At 45.7% G+C, this 20,645-nt stretch overlaps 1 protein-coding gene and 1 pseudogene across 7 annotated transcripts in view; both read right to left on the bottom strand.

Annotated features, from left to right (window-relative positions):
* The window catches only part of LDB2 (LIM domain binding 2), a 227,708-nt gene that overhangs the window by 85,408 nt on the left and 121,655 nt on the right, over positions 1 to 20,645 (bottom strand). The gene's annotated exons all lie outside the window — the stretch shown is intronic.
* Positions 3,464 to 3,580, bottom strand: LOC136656419 (5S ribosomal RNA; annotated as a pseudogene).

Raw genomic sequence — 20,645 nt, 5'->3', positions numbered from 1 at the left:
CCTGCTTGTGGGTTGCCTGGGCCTGCATCTTGCAGGTCACCACTTCAAACAATCATTTATATACTTAATATTTAAAGTATCCTTGTCCAGAAGAACAGAAAGGTGTTCTCAGCTGGATCAACACTGTTACAGAATATAACATAATAACACATGCCCAATCTCGTCTGATCTCGGAAGCTAAGCAGGGTCAGGCTTGGTTAGTACTTTGCTGGGAGACTGCCTGGGAATACTGGGTGCTGTAGGCTTATACCATAGTCTTTCAAGACTGAAGGTTGCCAACCAGGAAGTTAAATACATAAGTAGATGGGACTCGTCAGCCTGGGAAGGCAGCTTATCTGAGAGAAGGAAAACTCTGATCCCAAACCTCCACTGCCTTGTGGCTACATCCAGTTACAGAAAAGGCTTCAGGAGTCAACCTCGAGGCAAAATCCAAAGCCGGAGTCCCTGAGGCAGTTCATGGTTGAACACAGTCACATTCCGGCAACTCCTGCGATGCCGCTGGAACCAACCATATTGGCTTCTGCCTTTCCATTGGACCATTTCAGCGATGTTGAGAGGGGGGATTTGCTGTATAGGTAACAGCCTATCCTCCATACCTACTTTACCCAGGCTTCGCACACTGGAGAGGACACTGTTCCAGAACCACCATTCAGAGTGCGATACCATAGTCTTCCGAGACTGAAGGATGCCAACAACAAATACAGAAGTTACAGCTTTGGAGCAATATACCTTATTATGCCAAAAGACAATTAGCCATTGCCAACACTGACAGCCATCTCCTGAGTGTGCCTCTCTCCTATGACTCTAATGTAATTAACTTTGCCATTCTGGTAAACTCATACAGCTTAGATTCCAATTCCTTCACAGTTAGGCTATTCGAACTCTTCCAATACTTGCCATAACACATCCTAGTTGCTGCTTTCATGCATGAAACTAATTTATGTTGATGTAAAGCAGGGCTCTCCTCCTCAGTGCTTGGCTTAGGAGGGCAACATGGATCATATCTAGAAGTGTGCTTTTCAATTTTTTTCACAGATTTTGCTTTTTGACACACACACAAAAAGTGGTGTTCTCTGTTTTTATTCCAAGGGCACATTTTTATAAATTGTAATTACAAAGGATAACTACTTTAAAAGTATACTAGGCAGGTGATATAGGTGGTATAGTGTCAGCAGATGCAGCCACAGACATCACCCGTGCACACACACACCCCGTTCAGACTTTTTGCAGATATTGGGATTTTTTGTTTGTTTGCATGTTTTGTACAAAAATCAGAAGTCTACAACATGGTGTCATATGCTTTCATTTCATTATCATAGAAAAATCACAGCTCTAATAATAGTCGTACCTGTTTTATCTGCTTATTACATTCCTGGGCTGCCATTCAGCCAAAGTAATCCTCAGGCAGAGCAATCCTAGCTCACTCCCGAGCCAGCGTGAGTTCCTTCCGCAGGCTACTGAGTGTTGCGAATGTGCTATAAAGCATTATTCACATCTACTCGTAAGAACATAAGAACAGCCCTACTGGATCAGGCCATAGGCCCATCTAGTCCAGCTTCCTGTATCTCACAGCGGCCCACCAAATGCCCCAGGGAGCACACCAGATAACAAGAGACCTGCATCCTGGTGCCCTCCCTTGCATCTGGCATTCTGACATAACCCATTTCTAAAATCAGGAGGTTGCGCATACACATCATGGCTTGTACCCCGTAATGGATTTTTCCTACAGAAACTTGTCCAATCCTCTTTTAAAGGCGTCTAGGCTAGACACCAGCACCACATCCTGTGGCAAGGAGTTCCACAGACCGACCACATGCTGAGTAAAGAAATATTTGCTTTTGTCAGTCCTAACCCGCCCAACACTCAATTTTAGTGGATGTCCCCTGGTTCTGGTATTATGTGAGAGTGTAAAGAGCATGTCCCTATCCACTCTGTTTATCCCCTGCATAATTTTGTATGTCTCAATCATGTCCCCCCTCAGGCGTCTCTTTTCTAGGCTGAAGAGGCCCAAACGCCGTAGACTTTCCTCATAAGGAAGGTGCCCAAGCCCCTTAATCATCTTAGTCACTCTCTTTTGCACCTTTTCCATTTCCACTATGTCTTTTTTGAGATGCGGCAACCAGAACTGGACACAATACTCCAGGTGTGGCCTTACCATCGATTTGTACAACGGCATTATAATATTAGCCGTTTTGTTCTCAATACCCTTCCTAATGATCCCAAGCATAGAATTGGCCTTCTTCACTGACGCCGCACATTGGGTCGACACTTTCATCGACCTGTCCACCACCACCCCAAGATCTCTCTCCTGATCTGTCTCAGACAGCTCAGAACCCATCAGCCTATATCTACAGTTTTGTATATCTAAAGAAGTTTAGTTTGTATATCTAAAGAAGACCTCGGGCAGATACCGCTGCCCAAACGGCCCCTCCTAACCGAGGAGTTAAGTCAGATAGAGGTTAAAAGAGAAGATGTTTCAGACCTCATTGATAAATTAAAGATCAATAAGTCACCAGGCCCTGATGGCATCCAACCAAGAGTTATTAAGGAATTGAAGAATGAAGTTGCAGATCTCTTGACTAAGGTATGCAACTTGTCCCTCAAAACGTCCACGGTGCCAGAAGATTGGAGGATAGCAAATGTCACGCCTATTTTTAAAAAGGGAAAGAGGGGGGACCCGGGAAACTATAGGCTGGTCAGCCTAACATCCATACCGGGTAAGATGGTGGAATGCCTCATCAAAGATAGGATCTCAAAACACATAGACGAACAGGCCTTTCTGAGGGAGAATCAGCATGGCTTCTGTAAGGGTAAGTCTTGCCTCACAAACCTTATAGAATTCTTTGAAAAGGTCAACAGGCATGTGGATGTGGGAGAACCCGTGGACATTATATGTCTGGACTTTCAGAAGGTGTTCAGCACGGTCCCTCACCAAAGGCTACTGAAAAAACTCCACAGTCAGGGAATTAGAGGACAGGTCCTCTCATGGATTGAGAACTGGTTGGAGGCCAGGAAGCAGAGAGTGGGTGTCAATGGGCAATTTTCACAATGGAGAGAGGTGAAAAGCAGTGTGCCCCAAGGATCTGTCCTGGGACCGGTGCTTTTCAACCTCTTCATAAATGACCTGGAGACAGGGTTGAGCAGTGAGGTGGCTAAATTTGCAGACGACACCTACTCAGGAGAAGGCTGAGCCAGCACACAGGTTTACCAGAGCTGAATCCAGCCCTGGAGAAGAGTTTGTGCTGACCAGGGAAGGCTGGTGCAGAGGGTGGGAGAAGGCAGAATGAAGGCGGGGGTGTTTTTGGTTGCGGGGGGGGGGATGGCAGATTGGGAGGCAGATCAGGTCTGGCAAGGGGGTAGGACTGGCTGCGGCAGCACAGGTTCCCCATCCCCGGCCCAAACAACATTACATGGGTCGCTTGGATTTGGTTGGCAACCTTCAGTCTCGAAAGACTATGGTATATGCCTACAGCACCCGGTATTCCCAGGCGGTCTCCCATCCAAGTACTAACCAGGCCTGACCCTGCTTAGCTTCTGAGATCAGACGAGATCAGGCATGTGCAGGGTAACAGTCGCTTGGATCTGCACCTGTAAGATCACAGGCACAGATCTGAGTAGCCCCATAGGGCTGTCCGGCACACGACACGGGGTAAAACACCCCTTACCCCAAGTTGCACGCCAGCCTGCCCCTACCTTGTGCTGGATATGGCAACTCAGCCTGCCTGTTCCAGCACAAGTTAGGATTGCGCCCCCAAACTCTCCATTTGTTAGTACATACAGCATACGGGTATGTTTGAATACATGAAAGCTACTCACTAACATCAAGAGAACTAATGGGAATCTGAAAGCACAGAATCCATCCCGTGGTTTAGACATCACTTGCATTGAAAAGGAGTGGCCTTCTTTTCCTCACTCTCAAACTTTGCCTACACACACTTTGCGCGCTCTGGCTTGGTTCATCTTTCAAGTGCCACAAGACTGTTTTTGTTTTTGTTTTAATCACATTGTTGTGGTTTTCGTGAGAACTCTGCAGCTCCCCTGCTTGGTTTTTGGGGCTCCCTGGGGAACCACTGCTCACAGTTTGGCAAGCACTGGTGTTGCCCTTCCCCTGTCAACACACTTCACCTGTATGAGGAGGACAACATTGAAGTCTTCCATGCAATTTAGAACCCTGCAAGTTCTAACAAACACACATATAGCTATTTGTACACAGTACCTTGCATTTTCATCTGGTTAGGAACCAGAGCATGGATGAAAGTCAAAAATGGATGAATGGCCTTATTTAGCTTGCAAATTTATTTTGGCTGGCAAAAAACGTACATAACAGCGTAACACATGAGACTGTGTGCAAAACCTAAACAAACATAAATAAAAGAAAAATAAACATCGGGACATCTACAAACATCGTGGAAGGTTGGATGAAATCAGGCAAAAGAGGAAAGCGCAAGGACAAAGTTTGAAGTGCGGTTATAACTGAAAACAGGTGAAAGAGCAAAGTGATTAAAGTCAAGGGGATGAAAGTCAAGGTACTGCTGTAATTAAAAATGCGATAACGATAATTTCCGAAATCTACAGATGTCACAAAGTCTTTGAATACATGACCTGAGACACTCAAAATGACATTTATTTTGTGAAATGATTAGTCGCTGCAGGTTTCTGAATGAGTCTCTGGGGGAGGAAATTTTTGTGTTGTGTTTCGCTCTGATATGCGCCCCACTTTTTTACGAGAGTCTGGGTTATGTTTTAGGAACATTGTCGTTTTGTCTAATTTTTCATTCTATTTTTTTGCTCCCAAGTTTGTTATTGTAAGTTGTATGTTGGACCTCAGCACCCGCAAGGGTTCCCCTGCGAATGCTAAAAGCCACGTGAGATCAAATCTGCTTAAAAAATGAAAAAAAAAAAACTGTGTCCCTTTAAAATCATGATTTAAAAACCACTTTTCTTAATGCTGCAGAGAGGCAGGCAGACTAGAATTGCTATTTTATCTTGTGCCGAGGCAAGCAACCCCCTTCCTTGGTCCAGGTTTGCTGAAGAATAAAATGAGGAAGTGATTAAGTCATTCTGGGGCAACCAAGGGAGGGGGGTCATGACTGTAGCACAACCCGGTAACAGCAGTTCTAATTGTTGGAGTCTGCCTGCCTAACACTCTACGGGTGCAATCCTAACCCCTTATGTCAGTTCTTTCCAGCACTGGCATAGCTGTGCCAATGGGACATGTGCTGCATCCTGCAGTTGGGTGCCACTCACGGAGGCCTCCTCAAAGTACGGGAATGTTTGTTCCTTACCTCAGAGCTGCATTGCCCTGATGTCAGTGCTGGCATAAGGGGTTAGGATTGTGCCCTATAATGGTAAGAAAAGCCATTTTTAAACCAAGGATTTAAAGGGACACTTTTTCCACCTTCTCCAGGGATTGGCAGGCTGCTTCTCGTCCACAGTGGCTGTTGAATCAAATCTGCAGACGATCAAACCACGCATGAGAAGGAAGGACCTGTATGTACATATGTTGTCAATACTTTGAAAACTTTTTTTTTTTTTAATCTTTTAAAAACCTTCCTCTGGTTTTACTCCTGCCTCCTTTCCTATCAAGAAATACCAAAAGGTACCTCCGTGCATCATTCAGGGGTAGAAACTCCAGAAACTCAGGGATAAAGAAGCAAAGGGAGACCATGCGTTTCATCTCGTCTCAGGGCCTAGGAAAGGTTTTCAGCAGGCAGCTTGTCTGCATCCTAGAAATAATGAGGGCACTCCCTTGGCGAGTGTCAGTCGGCTTGGCTTCACTGCAGCTGATAGATCTGTGCTGACTTAAATGGGCTGAGGATCTAATCCGTTGTCTGCAACCCCAGCTACAATGCCTTAGGGAGCTGCACATCACCTACCATGGCCTGCCTTTGAAAAAGTACTGGGGGGGGGGGGCAGAACATGCTTGGCTTGGGCTACAAGCCTGAACTGGCCACAAGGGACTGATTGCAAGAATTTCCGCTTCAGTAAATAGACTACCTTTCGACAAACATTTCCACACAATGCCTGATATGCTATCCTCAGAGTTTTAAAAATGTTCTTTCTTTAACCAGTTGTGGTTAAGGTAGAAAAGACTCACTTGCCACTTTCGGAGCCTTCCCACTGGCTCCAGCGCACTAAGGACTGCTGTCCGGAGCAGGTTGGCAACCTTCAGTCTCGAAAGTCCGGAGCAGGTAAGACCAGTATCAGGGTGGGTGAAGGCAGTGATGGAGCAGGGGTTAGGTGGGCGAACCAGGCCTGGGAAGGCAGTGGAATTGGTGGTGCTAGCCCATGCGGTATCCTATCCCCTCCCCAAGCCTGATTGATCAACACAGATCAACTTGGACTTGTGCCAGCGATACTGCTGGCATAGGTCCAAGTTGACCCATAGCAGCTGCTGGGGTCTACCTTAGGGCAAACCACCAACCAAAATTCCCCTGCAGGATGTAGCATACGCCACTGCACTGGTGCAGGAGAATTTAGTTAGGATTGCGCTGTTACTCTCCAACTAGTCCCATGGGATAAAGGATATGGTGCATTCACAACGTCCTGGTCCTTTCAAGTGGGTGCTCCTCTTTTATTTAGCAGGGGGAGAGTAACTGGCCCACCTCACCCCAGCACTGTCTGTTCTTGTGGCTGCCTGCTGGTGTTGTTTTGCATCTTTTTAGATTGTGAGCCCTTTTGGGACAGGGAGCCATTAGATATTTGATTTTCTCTGTAAACCGCTTTGTGAACTTTTGTTGAAAAGCGGTATATAAATACTGTTGTTGTTGTTGTTCTTGGCTTTTCTGGTGCATTAAGGTTTATCAGCACCTGCAAATGACACTTTGAATGAACTGCCCCGTCCGTACGAGAGAAGAAAACACCTAGAATTTCTCTTGGATAGAAGGAGAGACAATAGGATATATGGACTCTATGAGCATTTGCTATATAGAACCATGTAGGGCTACTTAAAATTATTACGTTTCAAAACCATCACAGAATTGGCTGTAGAGAGCTCAAAGTCTTGTATCTAATATAAATGCTTCAGGAGCACCAGACACATATCAAGGAAGCATTTATGCTGAGAAACCAAGTGCGGACATGCGGGGAGTCCCGTGTACGCACGGTACTTCAACACAACAGGTGCCTAGTTTCAAGCCAGCCACCAAACAGAACCACAAGTGCACAACTGGGAACTACCCTAAGTAAGAACTAACCCCAAAAGTAACTGCGTGTTCTTCTCCCAGCTTGAGCGATCACTAAAGAATCTCCATTATGCGCCTTCTCATGACTTATCTTGTGTTTGCTTACTAGTTGCACATCCCTGAGAAAAATGTTGCAATTTGCAATGCAGGCCTGGGCTTTTTCCTTATATAGACCACCTTTTATCCTAAGTAAGATTTGCTTGTACCAATTCGGCAGGTATGCAAGGAAAGCACAGTATTTTGATTTACTGCTCACCCTAGAACAGAAATAGTTGAAAACTCTGAAATGTTCCTTAATGGAAGATTTCTCATCTCCCTTCCCCACAGCCTGTCATCTGCCCAATTTTAGATTCAAACACATGATCTTACATGATACTTTGCTTCTGCACTTTCGTTTGACTATCCTGAGTCTTTTTTTTTCTTAAATTTTTTGTCGGTTCACTGTTTTTTAACCCATTTTTGCCCAGCCCACAGGTGTACACATTTGGTTCCTGTTGCATATATGCAAAGTTGGGCAGAAATAACTTGCCGTATTTTTCGCTCCATAAGACGCACTTTTTCCCCCCAAAAAAGTGGGGGGGGAAGTGTGTGCGTCTTATGGAGCGAATACTGGGGGCAAGGTCCGCACCGGGGGCAAGGTCCTCATTTGCACAGGCTCCACAGGGGGAGGGCAGGCTTACTTTAAAAGTAAGTTTTCCTCCTCTAAAAACTAGGTGCGTCTTATGGTCACGTGCGTCTTATGGAGCGAAAAATATGGTAATTATTTCCCCTTACCCCTCTGTAAGCCTTCTGCTCTGCAATGGGTTTCCTTAGACCTATCCCAAATCAGAGGAGAGAAAGGGGGCAGGGAGACTGCTGATGGAGGGAATAGGATCCAGCACACGCCACTGCCGCTGAACCCAACTCCTCCTCCTCCTCCTTCCACCCCCCTCCCTGCCTGGTCTCTCCTCCTCCTTGCCACCACCTTACTGTCTCTGGCAGGCATGTGGGCAACATCTGGGAAGCACTACCGCCTCTTCTGGCAGCGATCTCAACATGGCCACCAATGCAGCCATGAATGTGCCATGAATGCGGCACACTCCATTGGCCTCCATTTGATGCCAGCGGAAAAATATTCCACTACCATAGCACCCTGCCCCTGACAGCGCAATCCAGTATAGGACGGGCTGTGGTGGTTCTGTTCAAATAACAGCAACCAAATTAATGGCAGCAGCAAGCCACGTTTAAAAATTCAAATTTTTACACAAAACCAAAGTTGTGTACATCCCAGATGAATGAACCTGTTGAGGCAGGGATTGCAAAACTACAGAGTATGAATCTTGGGACTTTTTGAGGAACAGTTGGATGGATAATGTCACAGCAATGGTCACAGGGTTTCATTTGGAAATCAGAAATCTAGTTCACTTGTTCTTTTTATATTACAGCAACTTTACATTTTAGGTCAAGACAATGCAACTGGATTTGAGTTAACCAAGTTTAAATGTCATGCCTGAACAGGGTCACACAATCTTTCACTCCATGAAAAATTATTGTAACATGCCAATTTTTGCAGTCACCTTTATTCTACATTCTTGGCCTGCAGTTAATTTTCCCAATTACAATTTTGAAGGAAATGGCTCTTTTCAATGTTTCAGCGTTTGGCTGGAAAGAGAACAAATCCTGATCAGCTCCCCTCTAACTAGGTGAGGTTGGGACTTAAGTCCTTATGATCTGTAATGTGTTTCATAGGGCAGGCAATTATAGGATGATACTGTAGTTCATTTCATTTCCATTTAGATACTGTGACCTGCTTCCACAATTGGCTTACGTCTCTGATTGTACGGGGAGTGCTCAAAATCAGATGAAGGTCCGGTTTGTCACCCCAGCCAGACTGGGAGAGAGATCCATTTGTATATAAAAATCTATTTAAAGGTGTGCAAGGTGTTGTCTAGAACTGAGGCAGCCGGTCCCTGTCTAGATAAGTGGAGACACAAACAGATGAAGTTCTATAAAGTAAAACTCTTCTTATACGGCTCACAGGTTAGCATGAACATTAAGTGCAGGGCCAGTGGACACGATTCCTCCTCCTGCTTCATGAGCTCATTTCAGTAAGCCTCCTTATCCACAGGTTTGGCATTCGCAGATTTCCCTCAACATGGGTGCAATCCAGGAGGTACTTCTGGATCATGCTGTGGACCAAAACACACTTCCAGGAGGTCCTTGAGGCCTTCCCTGCAGATTCAATTGCCCACTGAAATCAGTATTCGCGGGGGGACCAGGAACAGATCTCCCATGAATACCAAAGGGCCACTGATGGTCTGAATTGGAAGATCACCTGCATGAGACCCATTAAAATGAATCGGAGCTGTGCAAGAGCACAGAAGTGATCTGCATTTCAGTGGGACTTCCGCAGGAGAACCTTCTACAGCAGGGGTGCTCACATTTTTTTGGCTCGAGAGCTACTTTGAAACCCAGCAAGGCCCGGAGATCTACCAGAGTTTTTTTTACAATGTTCGCGCCATCATAACATATAACATTTAAGTGTACAATGTATGTTGGTGTACCTTGAGCCCCACTGAGTATAACAGGACTTACTCCTGACTAGACATGCCTAGGATTAGGCTGTGAGGCTGCAATCCTAGCCACACTTACCTGGGAGTAAGCCCCATTGAGTACAATGGGCCTTACTCCCGGTATTTCCTCCCAGAGGCACCTGAAGGGTGGGGGGGGTCGGCACTCCGCGATCTACTCATTTTGCCTCGCGATCTACCGGTAGATCGCGATCCACCTATTGAGCACCCCTGTTCTACAGGATTGTGCCCCGAATTCAGAACTTTCTTGTCCATCGGTGAATTTTAATGTGGACATGAAAAAAGGTGAAAACACCCACAAAGTTTTTCTCTCCAACAACTTCAAGAACAGGAACAGGCTTTTTCATGCTTACTTCCTGTTAATAAATATTGATGGCATGCCTCCTCTCTCCAGCTGTCTATGAGCTAAGCTCCAATAAATATTTACTCCCTCTTTTAATAGTGTGACACAGGCTACTGTGCAAGGCTTTATTCCATACAAACTCTGAAGCCTTATTTGGACGTTACTGCATGAAAAAATAAACACTTGGAGGCAGGTAGGGTAGCAGCAAGCTTTGCTCTAACTTATATACAGTGGGACCTCCTTATTTATGGGCTTGGCCCATGCAGATTTGGATGCCAAGGACATGGCTGGAGGGTCTCAAAGGACCTCCTGGATGCAATTGGAAGTGGCTTCCAGTTGCGTCCTGAAGGTCTTCTGAGGTGCAGGGAGAAATCACAGTGGTCTCCCCTCGGTCTCAACAGGCCTGCTGAACATGATTGTAAAGCACTTCTAGTTTGCTGGCATGTCCTCCCTCCCATTTCATTATCTGAAAAATTCACTATTTGCGGGGGGGGGGGCGTCCTGGAACAGATCCCTTGCAGAAACCTAGGGTCCACTGTATATTCTTTCAGTTTTAGAAAACTTCCAAACAGGGCTCGTGCCAGACAAGATTCTCACCACCCTCTCCTTCTGCATGGCACATTGGAGCCTTCTGGAAAAAAAAGAACCCAGTTTAAAATCAGTTATTGGCTATGCGCAGAAAATATAGTGAGATACCAGAGTCACTTTTGATAGCTACTACTTGATGGTTGGTGGAGGCAAGAGGGAGAGGAATTGGATGGAAAAGGCTTCCAGGCGCAAATGACTGAAAATTAAATTATAAACTTAAACCGGAAAGATGGGAGGAAAGAAGCAAGGCAGCAAAGGAGTTAAAAGAATTTAATCTGTGCCCTTGTTTGCTTCCCCCACCCCGTATAACTATACTTCTGGGGGAATGAGCTGCAAGCCTTGCTTTCTCCTTATTAAAAAAAAAAGGCAGAAACTGCTTAGGCAGCAACTGTAGCAGGGTTCTGCTGTTAGCAGATAGTCAGGACATATGGATATGAGCTTCATACAGTATCAGTGGAGACATTTCGAGGAAAAGGAATCATTCTGCAAATGCCACACGTTCAGCTTTGCAAGCGCTCGTCTCGCCCTCTGTTAGAGGAAGTGAGAGCAGAATTAGTAAATGGGGAAAATGGTTGTCGGAAGAGGTACAAAAGGAATGTCTTTTAAGGGGTGACACAGAGTGGATTGTGGGACAAAAAGCAAAACAGTCTTCTCCTCCTCAACAAAAAACAACCTTGTCAGCATTAAAAATATCAAATGAGATAAAAATGCACAAATTAACAAAGGTTTTGTTCAAACTCACCTTCATAACTTTCTCCTCCTCCTCCATATTCTCACCCCTGCCGCAGGTCTGCCCGTGTTACATGGAGAAGCACAGACTTCCACCAGCTATTCCACCAGCTAAATCCAAGTAACCCCAAAAGGCAGGCTGGGACATTATTTAAGGTAAGGGGGAAAATATCCCCTTACTCTGAGGAGACCTCGAGCCAACTCCCAACTAGCACTGGATACAGCATAGGTGCAGCTGGCTGCACCAGCGCTAGTTAGGATTAAGCTGCCTGCTATAGTCATGATTTCAGATGTGTGTGCTTGAAAATTCCAGAGAGATACACACATTATCCCAGAGGCTCTCAAACTGGGGTGCTGCAACACCACAGCCTGAAGATGTCTGCACCTGCCCCTTTAAGGGACAGGAAGGGGGGAATGCAGCAATGTGATCCCCAGGATTGTGCTTGCTGCCGGGGCACATGGGGTTTTCTTTTTACTCACTGGAAGGAGTAGCAGCCTCCCAGGGGTACAGGGAGCCCTGCGGAAGCATTCGCAGGGCTCCCCAAGTAGCGCAGAATCTAAAAATAACTACTGCGACCCACTTCCAGTTTGCGATTGTGAAACCAGACTTGGGTTGCCATCTTTATTGGTAGATTCTCCATGGCTGGGGTAGCCTTGCGCATCGCTGCGTTCCCCCCTCCCCTGCAAAGACTTATTGTGGCTCCCAAACTCCAGAACAGTTTGGGAACTGCAGCATTATCCTGCAGTTAAATATGTCAGGAGTCTTATGATACCTTAAAAATCAACATGTTTGATTGTGGCACAGGTTTTTGTGCATGAGGTACCAACTTCATCAGATGCATGAAGTGGTAACATCAAGAAGTATGTATACCTTAAGTAGAGAGACAGCACTGAAAAGTACCTAAAGTACACTGCATAATACTAACTCTTTTACTGCCTGGTCCTTGTAATTTGGTAAACAGTGTCTCTTCCTCCTCTTCTTTTTGTACATGGGGTATAAACTACCTGCCTACTCAAAGAATCATTTCATTGACAGTTCTATGGCAACACCTTTCCTGTTTGCCTCCAGCTATGTGGCTCTGGGCCTTTAAATATTACAGCAGCACAGTGAGACAAACCCACGGAAAGTCAGCTCTGACAGCATATCTAAAGAGAACAGAAAGAACCAAGTTTCTCAGAGTATGGAAACTAGCTTGATGGAACCATTACTGAGCATGTCATGCGCACATGTCTCACTATCATTTCTGGCCAAATACGTTGTGCAAGATTTTGAAGCATTTCAAAATCCTGCCGCACCTCTTTTGGGCAAATATGATGGTGGAACAAATGAAATATGTTGCATGCTCTGGGCAATGAGAAGACTATTTAACTACCTTCTGTAATCTTAAAAAATATTGTCTGTCTCTAGACAGTGGCATAGCTAAAGTGGGTGCAAAGCACTAAGTTTTGCAGGGAGCATCACGGCAGTGTTCAAGGGGTTCCTCCCCCTCCCCTTGGAGCCATTCTGGCCATTCCAGGTGAACGCCTCCATTTTGCTCCCCCACCCGGAATGGCTCCAAAGGTACTTGCACACTGCGGTGAGGCTCTCAGCAAAACTTAGAGCTTTGCACATCCTCTAGCTGCCTCTAACCAAAATCCAAGTTTGGGTTCAGAACACGGCCAAGTTAAAACAAAAATCCAGATTATTTTACCAATTTTTGTTTGGTACTTTTATGGCCTCTACAAAAGATAGTGGGCTACCGTGAGAGAACAGCTAGAAGTTGTTCCAAAATGTTACCATTTCTAGCCACATTTCAGAGTATCTCATTATGATACTAGAAATATTAGCATGGGACTAGTACCCAGAGAGCATCTGAACACCACATGGGGCTCTGTTTACCAGAGTAGATTCAAAAGAGTCCTATCCTACTAATATTATTATTATTAACGGTATATATATATATATATATATATATATATATATATATATATATATATATATATATATATATATATATATATGAAGACGCCAAGATGGAACGCCTGTGAAGACGCCTGTGAAGACGCCAAGATGGCGGCCAGTAACTACTACAGGTTTGCCGCCGTCGCTGGGCCCCCGTACAGCTGTTCTCATGGCTGAAACATGGTTCTTCTTATCCCCCTGGGGGCTGGGGATAAGAATAGGCTCTCAGTTTGGCTGTACTTGTCGTAAGAGGTGACTAAACAGCCACCGGGTAGATAGGACTCCTTAGCCTGGGAAGGCAGCTCATCTAAGAGAAGGAAACTCTGATCCCAAACCTCCACTGCCTTGTGGCTACATCCAGTTATGGAAAAGGCTTCAGGAGTCAACCTCGAGGCAAAATCCGGAGCCGGAGTCCCTGAGGCAGTTCATGGCTGAACACAGTCACGTTCTGGCAACTCCTGCGACGCTGCTGGAACCAACCGTATTGGCTTCTGCCTTTCCATTGGACCATTTCAGCGGCGTGGAGAGGAGGAATTTCCTGCATGGGAAACAGTCTATCCTCCATATCTACTTTACCCAGGCTTCGCGCACTGGAGAGGACACTCTGTTCCAGAACCACCATTCAGAGCATGACACCATAGTCTTCCGAGACTGAAGGATGCCAACACACACACATATATATAAAATAATAATAACTCTGGTATATAAAGGAGAGGTTCAGGTATTGTATTGTAAAGTTTAATTAATATCTGTTTGAAAAGTGTCAAGATTCTGCACTGCAAGAAGAATCTATAAACAAAGTATACGTATTTTTTTTCCCCCTCATGCAAACTAATGCATCTTTCAAACAGGATATCCCTCAGTCCCAGCCTGTGAATATTTATATGTACTCAGTGCCAAAATTCTGAGATGGACAAAAGGGTTAATTTAAAAAATACCCTCAGAAACTGGAACACTACAGGTACCCTGCGCATGCAATATTTATGATATTCATACAACTTTAATTTTTTTTTCTTTTTGCCTTGGAAAAAAACAGCACAGTTTTTTCCCCAAGCACATCACTCCAGAAAAAAAAAAAGAGAGAGAGAAAGAGGAAAAAAAGAAGCTCTTGTTGGTTTGGAATTTTCCATTCCTTTTTAATTTATTTTTTTTTAAATTCTGCCTGAAAGGGAAAAATAGCTATGGGGGTTTCCACAGTGGAAAGAATTTACAGTCTTCTGCCTTTGACTTGCAAATGTTTAGAAAGACTGAACAAATTGTTTATAAGATTGGCAAGGATTTAAGACTCATTTAATAGCCTAAACTAGTAATCAAGCACTGGACAGCAGTTGAGAGCACAAGCCTATGAATACGGAAGTACGATACAACTCAGTGGGATTTACTCTTAGGTAACATCCTCAGACAAATGCTGATGGAAGACGAGGGTCTCGGCTGGAAGGTGAAAGAAATCAGTGCGCAGGTTACTTCCAGTGGAGGCTGGTTGGCAAGGGGGAATCTAGGAACCAGCTGTCTTAGAACTTATCCTCACCAGTGAAAAGAAACCGCCGTTGACAAGGTGAAGCTGGTGGGAAACTTATAAGTGAGTGACATTATCTCTTGGGATACAGAGATGAGGGGAGGACTGAATGGGGTCAGATATGCATACTGGACTTTAGGAAAGTTAACTTTGGAAAGACAATACTGGTTGAAATTCCTAAGGCAGAAACCCTCATAGAGAAAGGGGCCTTGGATGAATAGGAATTCCCTAAAAGGGAAGAAATGAAAGTGTAATCTCAAATGATCCTGATCAGGAAGAATAGGTGCCTCAAGATATCAAACTGTCTTCACAAGGAGCTTTCTCAGAAGGTGGTGCATAAGAGGGCACATGTATAGGAAGTGAAAGGAAGATAACGTTGACAAAAATTATTACAAGAACATAACAGCATAGGGAGTAGTCACAGAGTCACAGCACGTTCCTAACTGCCGGTTGAGCCAGTGCAGCGATCCCTGCACACGCTCAGACTGTTGCAAACATGCTGTAAAGTGCGTTTGCAACTACTTGCGAGGGCAGTGATCAAGTGTGGGGCAGTGCTGCCCCAACAGCCTGCACCAGCATGCCAGCACTGCAACCAGGAGCAGCACTGGGTGATGCAGGTGTATGGGGAGGGTGGCAGAAGGGTGTTTTGGAGGTGAGGAGGGGGCATTTTGGACAGGGGCAGAGTGCGTGGATCAGAATGGGGGCAGGATTGGCAGAGCAGGACTTCTCCGCGTCCTAACCCCCCTCCCAGGGCATTGTGGATTTGTGCCAGCTATATAGCTGGTGCAGATCTGAGAAGTTCCATAGTGGTGGCTGGGACGTTACCTGGGGTAAGGGGAAAAATATATCCCCTTACCCTGAAGAGACTTCCAGCTGCCTCCTAAACTGTGCTGGATACAGTGCAGGTCGTACGGCCTGATTGTGCCAGCACAGGTTAGGACTGGGTTTCCTGAAGGTTAAAGCTCAGAAAGAGGTTAGGTTAGTGAGGGAGGTGAAGGAACCCATTCCAGATGTAACCCCTGCCTGAGGGTTTCCTGGGATTCAGAGTGATTTAGGGCACAATCCTAACTGGAAGTTAGGCCAGTGCAAGTCCCTTGCACTGGCCCTGGGGTGTTGCAAAAGTGCCATAAAGCACCACCCTGGAGGCAGTTAAGCCGGCACAAGGGACTTGCACCAGGCAAACTGCACCATCACGGGCTCCAGGGTGATGAGTTTAAGTCGGCCAATGGAGGGGAATGGGAGGGTGGGGAGGAGGTGTTTTGGGGCTGGGAAGGGCAGACAGTCCCATGGGCAGGTGGCTAGGGAGTGGGAGGCGGAGCCAGAATTCGGCTGTTATGCCGGATCCTAACCCTGTTCCCGGGCAGCCTGCGCTAGCCCCAGGTTGCTCGAATTTGCACTACTTCTGGAGGTGGCTCCGATCTGAGTAGCCCCATTGGAGCTGCAGTGGCTCTCCCCAGGGAAAGGGGATTCCTCTTGCCCAGGTTTGAGCCACTAAGTGCCCGAAACTTGCGCTGGATACAGCGCAGGCCCGCTGGCCTGCCTGTTTCTAGTGCAAGTTAGGATTGCACTGTCAGTCAACTGAATATTAGGACAGATCAATAAGAACTTGGATTAAACTCCTATGAACTCATATGGGGCTGTCAATCTCAGCCTAGTCTACCTCATACAAGACAGTTCTGAAGTTAAAAGGCAGGGAGGCTGGAGAATCTTACTTACATCATTCTTAGGATGGGATAAAAATACACAGTAAGCAACATTTTATTAGCTCTCTTTCTCTCTCTGCGATTTTTGGCTATTGTCGACTACCAGTATGCCAAAGCTAACTATTTTTTTTCTTCACGAAGCATGCAGAACAAATTAATTCGTTTACAGATTATGATAGGTTTCCAATCCAAACAGATGGAATTATTGCTATATATACACAGCTATGCATTCAAGTAAATACATACCTTAGATTAAACATATACATACACGTAATTATATACTGTACATATAATTTCCACGCTAAGCATTTAATCAATACTTTAATCACCCACAATTAACAGCATTTGTGGGGCATATTATTTACAGGAGCAAAGCTGAACCCACTTTCCCAGTGATAATTTCTAGGGTTAATTGTTGCAGCTTATTCAGCGCAATCTCTCCACCGGCTTTATTTTATCTGCCAGAACCACCAATAGGCTGTGATTAGCATAAATTAAACAAAATGAATTCTGTGGGTTACTAAATTATTTCACTCTGATCTCTCTTATTTATTTATTTATTTTAAACATTTTTTTTAAAAGGCTAAGAATGCTTATATAGCTTGATCATAACTTCCTACAAGGCTGAAGATTCATAGCTGATTCAAGAGTGCTGGAGAAGAAAACTGGTTGATTTATTGATTGATCGATCGATCCTTGGAAATGTCTTGAAGAAGGAAAGCCCTAAATTGTGAAATAGCTTTGTTTGAGAAGTTACATCATGATCTGATTTCATTTTTCCAGTTGTACCTGCAAGTTGGTGCTACGAAACACCTGGTTTTGGGGGGGGGGAACTTTGTGGGGGGCACTCCTTAATGAGTCCCCTTATCCTGGAAGTAGTCTGGGGCATGCAATGTCTCTTGTATTGACCTTCACTTTCCTAGATGAGCCTGTGTGGGCACCCCAAGGCAGATACCATTGCTCAACACCCCCTTGAATCAACCTTGCACCAATATAATATAAGCCCATTTTCACACCAAAGATCACTGCCAACCCACCCCCCACACCCATTTCACAATGCTCAAGGATCTTCTCGCTGTACACTGCTCAAAAGGTCTGCACATACATGAACATACATATGCTCTTGGCTCTTAACCTCGGTATCAGAGCTGAGATCAGTAATAGACACCCCGCCTCGCTTGGATATTCGGAGCTTTGCTATCAGTACTCTGCTTGTGGGGAGAAAGACGAGATGGAGGACAGGAAGGCTGGGGCACCATGGAGGAATATCACTCAGCCTGGCCAACAAATTTGTCCTGGTGGAACCTCTAAAATGTGTGGCCTAGAATCTTCCCCACCCCTCGCCAGCTAGTTGACTTCTGCAGAGGGCTTACAAACTGTCACTCTGCTTTTCACTGGAACAGAAGAAGCGCAGCAACGAATTAGTGGAGAGGTAGCACAATTCAAGCTTGCGGCCAGCATCATTTTCATCTGTCCTAATAGGAAGACCCACCTCCTTTGGACCAGGGATTGTTTATTTCTCTGGGCCAACTCACAGGCTCCATCAGTTCAATCTGGAATCCCTGCTGGCCAGGTGACTTCAGCAGCAGGTGGATGGAAGTGGAGGGGATTATGTGCATTCTTTTGCCATGGACAGATCACTACTTGATAGGGTTTAGGCTGGTAACACACACCCTTACATCTGCAAGAATGGGGAATCATTTTGGACAGTAGCATAGCTACGGGAGGCAACACTAGCATGTATGCACTACTGAAACAGAGACGCCTGCGTTGGCTCGGTCATATTGTGAGAATGGATGATGGCCGGATCCCAAAGGATCTCCTCTATGGTGAACTCGTGCAAGGAAAGCGCCCTACAGGTAGACCACAGCTGCAATACAAGGACATCTGCAAGAGGGATCTGAAGGCCTTAGGAGTAGACCTCAACAAGTGGGAAACCCTGGCCTCTGAGCGGCCCGCTTGGAGGCAGGCTGTGCAGCATGGCCTTTCCCAGTTTGAAGAGACACTTGGCCAACAGTCTGAGGCAAAGAGGCAAAGAAGGAAGGCCCATAGCCAGGGAGAAAGACCAGGAACAGACTGCACTTGCTCCCGGTGCGGAAGGGATTGTCACTCCTGAATCGGCCTTTTCAGCCACACTAGACGCTGTTCCAGAACCACCTTTCAGAGTGCGATACCATAGTCTTTCGAGACTGAAGGTTGCCAACACCTCTGTATGCCAACCCCAGCTACTGTACTGAGTTCAGATGGCTTCAGAGGCTTATGGATCCAGATGGGTTCCTGATGTCACAAAACTCCTGATCAAGACAGCCTCTGTTTTGTCCCCATCCAATTCTGGCTTGTTAACCCCCATCCAGACACCTACTGGTCTCAGGCATCGGTCCAGGGTTTCAACAGCTACTCATGTATTAGATGAGGTGGAGAGAGTGAGCTGGGTGTCATCTGTGTATTGACGGCAGCCAACTCCAAATCCCCCAAAGGTCTCCCCTAGCAGTTTCATGTAGATGCTAAATAACATGGAGGATAAGATATAATCCTCTGGCACACAACACGTCATAGCACAGAGCGGGAGTCCCCCAATGTGAGAAAGACGGAGGGGAGGCAATGTTTCTGCTCTCCTTTGTCCTTGTTAAATTCAGAATAGAGCCCCTGTTTAACAAGATGTTGCTGGCCAGGGAAATAACTGAGATTGAGAACTTGGTTCTCTCACCTGATGGACATCTATATAAATAAGGTACACATGCTGTGAGTTTTCTACTTGTTTAATTAGTTGTATTTGGGACATACATTCATGATCTGCAGTTTGACTAAATGGATATACGTTATCTGTGTTGATTGTAGCAATGGCATATATCAGTGTATATTTCGAAGTGTTCTGAATAACTATTATATTGATGTTAAACTGTCCATTTTCACCCATCCTGAGTAACGCAAAGGATATGAACAGCAGGAGGTTTAGAAGAGGAACCAGCCTAAACCCTATCAAGTAGTGATCTGTCCATGGCAAAAGAATGAACCTAATTCCCTCCACTTCCATCCACCTGCTGCTGAAGTCACCTGGCCAGCAGGGATTCCAGACTGAACTGATGGAGCCTGTGAGTTGGCCCAGAGATAACCAATCCCTGGTCCAAAGGAGGTGGGTCTTCCTATTAGGACAGATGAAAATGATGCTGGCCACAAGCTTGAACTGTGCTACCTCTCCACTAAGGTCAGGACAGTCAGAGTAGGAACTAGCCAGGATGAGGCCAGGATCAGCAGGGGAGCTATCCAGCAAAGTCTGGGTTACAGGGATGGGCTGAAAGGCTAAGGCAAGTGGCCTATTCACAGAGCTGTCCCACTAGCAGTTAGCAGGCAGAGGCTGTTGGCCCAGTCCTATCTGGGCCTCACACTGCCGAAACGAATATTTCGGCAGCACAAGGCTCTTTCTAGAGGTGTGGAAATTGTGCCAGGCTATGTAAGCTGGTGGAGGGGCATGTGATGGGCAAGAAGGAGTGAAAGGCAGAGGGAGGAAGAGAGGAGGGGTGGCCAATGGGGCCTCCCTATGGCACAGAACGTTATGGACATGACCTAAAGTTGCAAATGCGAATTGGAAGTGGTTTCGGTCATGTCTGGGAGGCCCTATGAAGGCACTCATGAGGGCTTAAAATCTGAAGGTGTCAAGCCCATGGATTAGGACATTGCACTGTACCCATCATTTCTCAGCAAAAGCAGCAAAATTTTGGCCTCCTTAGCTGAGACCCGGGGGACACATTTGGTACCATCTCCTCCCCTTTGGAGAAGGTCTCATTGAGGTTGGGCTCCCAGCATGGGTGGGTACAAATACACCCTTCCCAACCCTTGTTTCACTCCACCCACCTATCCAATCCTATTTCTGTCTTTCCACTGGTCGGCTGGTTGTCTATAATATTTGCTTAAAAAACACTCTTGAATTGGAAGCGTTAATAAAAATAATGTCAGAAGCAGCCTTTTCTCACTGTTTCTGGAGCCTTGTCATCTCAATGATTTCACAGGAAAGCTGTTTGAAGGGTTCCAAACAGTTCCAACCAGAAATCAAGTACATATTGTCATAGCAT

The sequence above is a fragment of the Tiliqua scincoides genome, chromosome 6, assembly GCF_035046505.1.
Source record: "Tiliqua scincoides isolate rTilSci1 chromosome 6, rTilSci1.hap2, whole genome shotgun sequence".
NCBI classification, from domain to species: domain Eukaryota; kingdom Metazoa; phylum Chordata; class Lepidosauria; order Squamata; family Scincidae; genus Tiliqua; species Tiliqua scincoides.
The sequence above is the reverse complement of the archived record's forward strand: the minus strand, read 5'-3'. Positions and strand labels throughout refer to the sequence as shown.